Below are 3,908 nucleotides of genomic sequence, written 5' to 3' on the forward strand. Positions count from 1 at the left end.
TCACTCAGGATCGGGTTTAGTCTCCTCTGATGTTCCCTAGAAGTTTTACAGTCTTCTTCTAGCATGATGCGGTGCATACAAATAGAAGGACTTATTCCTTTAAGATCAGTGATGTTGTATCCTAGTGCGGTTGGATATTTTCTTAAGATATGTAGGAGTTTTTCGGTTTCGAGTTTTCCTAGGTCTGCATTAACTATCACTGGTCGTTCAAGTTCTAAGTCTAGGAATTCATATCTCAGATTTTTGGGAAGTGTTTTCAGGTCTAGGGTTGGTTTCTTAAGGCATTGCGTAGGGTCCGGTGTTATTGCTAAACATTGGTTAAGTTCGTCTTCTGCAAGATAATCAGACGATTTGTTATTTTCTAACTCTGTTTCTTTTATGCATTCATCGAAGATATCCATGAAGTAACATGTGTCTTCTATTGCAGGTGCTTTCAAAAATTGGGAGAGAATGAACTCAATTTTCTCTTCTCCTACTTCGAAAGTGAGTCGTCCTCGTTTTACGTCTATGATCGCACCGGCGGTTGCTAAGAATGGTCTTCCCAATATAATGGGTGTAACTTCATCTTCTCTTATGTCCATAATTATAAAATCGGTTGGAATGTAGAATTGACCTATGCGCACGGGAACGTTTTCAAGAATTCCTACAGGATATCTAACGGAACGATTTTCCTATGTGACAAGGTATAGAGAAACTACCTGGATCTTTAAGTTTAGGAGGCATATTCTGGATTATGGCGCTACATTCAGCAGTGAGTGTAACGGTTTCTCTCTCTTCAAGTTTCCTTTTATTAGAAAGAATTTCTTTTAAGAACTTAGCATATGAGGGCATCTGCGTAATAGCTTCTGTAAAAGGAATTGTGACGTTTAATTGTTTCAGTAGGTCAACAAATTTTTTAAATTGGCTCGCGTCTTTGGTTTTAATAAGCCTTTGAGGGTAAGGGATTGGTGGTTTATAAGGTGGTGGAGGTACATAAGGTTCTTTCTTTTTCACGGTTTCCTTATTACTCTCTTCCTTTTCCTTAGGTTTATTTTCTTCCTCAGTTGACTTTTTAGAGTTTTGGTTTTCTATCCTTGGATCAGACGGTCCTTCCACTTCCGTTCCACTTCTTAGTATGATTGCATGAGCGTGGCTTTTCGGGTTAGGTTGGGGCTGACCAGGAAATGTACCAGTTGGGGAAGCAGTAGGCGCTTGTTGTTGAGCTACTTGTGATATTTGCGTTTCCAGCATTTTGTTATGGGTAGCCAAGGCATCTACTTTACTTGCTAGTTGTTTAATTTGTTCGCTAGTGTGTACATTCTGGTTTAAGAAATCTTTATTGGTTTGCTGTTGAGAAGCTATGAAGTTCTCCATCATGATTTCCAAGTTGGATTTCCTAGGAACGTTATTGTTAGGTGTAGATGGGATCGGCTTTTGATATCCCGGAGGTATAGCTGGGGCTTGATTTGGAGCTTGTCCTGGCGCGTATAAAGCATTATTACTCTTATATGAAAAATTAGGATGATTCTTCTAGTTTGAGTTATAGGTATGCGAGTAGGGATTTCCTTGAGCATAATTCACTTGCTCTACTTGGATTCCTGTTAGGAGCTGACAATCTGCAGGAGTGTGACCTTGGATTCCACAGACTTCGCAATTCTGAGTTATGGCAACCACGGTGGCTGGGGGTGATACATTTAAACTTTCAATTTTCTGGAACAGAGCATCCACTTTTGCATTAACATGATCAAGGCTACTTATCTCGTACATGCCAGTTTTCGTCTGAGGTTTTTCTACCATTGTTCGTTCGCTTCCCCACTGATAGTGGTTTTGGGCCATGCTTTCGATAAGTTGATAAGCATAAGTGTAAGGTTTGTTCATTAGTGCACCACCTGCGGCGGCGTCTATTGTTAACCTTGTGTTTTACAAGAGACCATTATAGAAGGTATGAATCACTAACCAGTCCTCTAAACCATGGTGTGGACAAAGTCTCATCATGTCTTTATATCTTTCCCATGCTTCGAAAAGAGACTCGTTATCTTTCTGTTTAAATCCATTTATCTGGGATCTCAACATAGCTGTTTTGCTCGGAGGAAAATATCGGGCAAGAAAGACTTTCTTCAACTCGTTCCATGTGGTAACTGAGTTGGAAGGAAGAGACTGAAGCCATCTTCTAGCGCTATCTCGTAACGAGAAAGGAAAGAGACGAAGTCGAATTGCCTCTGAAGTGACACCATTAGCTTTAATAGTATCAGCGTATTAGACAAATATGGATAAATGAAGGTTTGGATCCTCGGTAGGATTTCCAGAGAATTGGTTTTGTTGCACTGCTTGCAACAGTGAAGGTTTAAGTTCGAAGTTGTTTGCTTCGATTGCGGGTGGAGCAATACTCGAATGCGGCTCATCTTGCGATGGAGCGGCGTAGTCTCGAAGAGCACGAGCTGGTTCTGCCATCTCGGGTATCGGTGAAGGAAGAAGATTTTTGAGATCAGGAATTTCGATTAGAGGGAGATTGTTTGCAGCACGATATTCCCGAATTCGTCGTAAGACTCGGAGATATAGTTCGATGTCGTTGATTCGTAAGTAAAACGGCTCGCCTTGTGAGCGAGTGTGTGGCATACAAATCAACGAAAGAAATAAAAATAAAAATATGCCTTAGTCTCTACAGCGTAACAGAAGAGTTACGATATCGACTAAATAAAGTCCCCGACAACGGCGCCAAAAACTTGGCCGCGACTTTATGAGTCGAATTGGGGTACAAACTGCAAGTGCACAGTTCTATCGCGTAGTTTTAAAAGATATCGATCCCACATGGACTTATGAATCGATATACCGTTTTCTAAGGTTACTTCGTAAAGCTAAGGCAGATGATACTTTGATTGTTTGGGGAAAAGTTAAAACTAAAATGAGATCTAGGTTAAATATCAATTAAGCGGATATCGGTATGTAGTTCGTCGTAATTAGGGAATCAAATCTTCGTTGGTTTCTTGGTTTTTAAAATAAATCTTTTCAGTAGATACTATTGATTAAAAGCCTTATCTCAAACTCTCGCTCTACTGAATAGACCATGACTTTACATTAACGTAGCTGTCACTTATTAGTTAAGTCCAAAATCACTTTTTGAAGACAATAGAATCTATAGAAACTCTTTTTAAGAAAATACTAATCGTTTAAACACCCTCGTCTCAAACTCTCGCTCTGTTGACTTAGATTATATAATTAAATTCAAATGCTTAACTCTCGTCCTCACATTTAACTTTTAAAAATAATTTTTGAAAAAGATTAGAATTTAATTAATTCTAAAAATTGCTTTCGCCCTGATTTAGAATTAATGTTCAATTTACACTGTCCAGTTAAAAACTCAAACTCTCGTTCTATTGATTTTAACTTCTTTATGTCTTTTACTCTCGTACAAAAACTTTGGGATTAATGCTGTAAATTGAGGCCATAAAAAAGGTGACTTTATTTTTAAATGAAATTAAACCAACCTAGTTTTGATTCCTTCATTCCGCTTACTTTACATACCGATACCTAAATAAATTAGTCGGACATGCTAAATAGATCTAAACAATCATCATGCTTAAATAAATCCATCTCAGGCAAACAATATAAATAAACAATAATGCAGGGCATATATAAATTAAACAATAATTAAAGAACCTGAATAATTAATAGCAATCTTGAACACTCCACCACAGACCGGTTGGATTTGTTCTTGAATTCTTCAATCGGACAGGAAAATAAAAGTGAAGGAATAAAAATCTAGAGTCTAACGTAAGGTTAGATCCAGTAAAAGATACACAATAGTTTCCAGTGTAGAAACTATTGTGTGAAAAATTAATTAAGTGCTAAAAAGAATTGCTAGAAAGGAAAATAAAAACTGCAAATAAAGTAAAAACTGTAAAAAGGTAATGCTGTAAAGTATGCTTGCA

The 3,908-nt window shown here is 37.7% G+C and overlaps 1 non-coding gene across 1 annotated transcript; it reads left to right on the plus strand.

Moving 5' to 3' along the window:
- Positions 1 to 1,945: 1,945 nt before the first annotated feature.
- LOC127116044 (small nucleolar RNA R71) lies at positions 1,946 to 2,052 on the plus strand. Its single transcript, XR_007801032.1, has one exon. It is a non-coding gene; the product is annotated as a small nucleolar RNA R71 (small nucleolar RNA).
- The last annotated feature ends 1,856 nt before the right edge of the window (positions 2,053 to 3,908 follow it).

Source organism: Lathyrus oleraceus, chromosome 1 (genome assembly GCF_024323335.1).
Source record: "Lathyrus oleraceus cultivar Zhongwan6 chromosome 1, CAAS_Psat_ZW6_1.0, whole genome shotgun sequence".
Taxonomy (NCBI): Eukaryota; Viridiplantae; Streptophyta; class Magnoliopsida; order Fabales; family Fabaceae; genus Lathyrus; species Lathyrus oleraceus.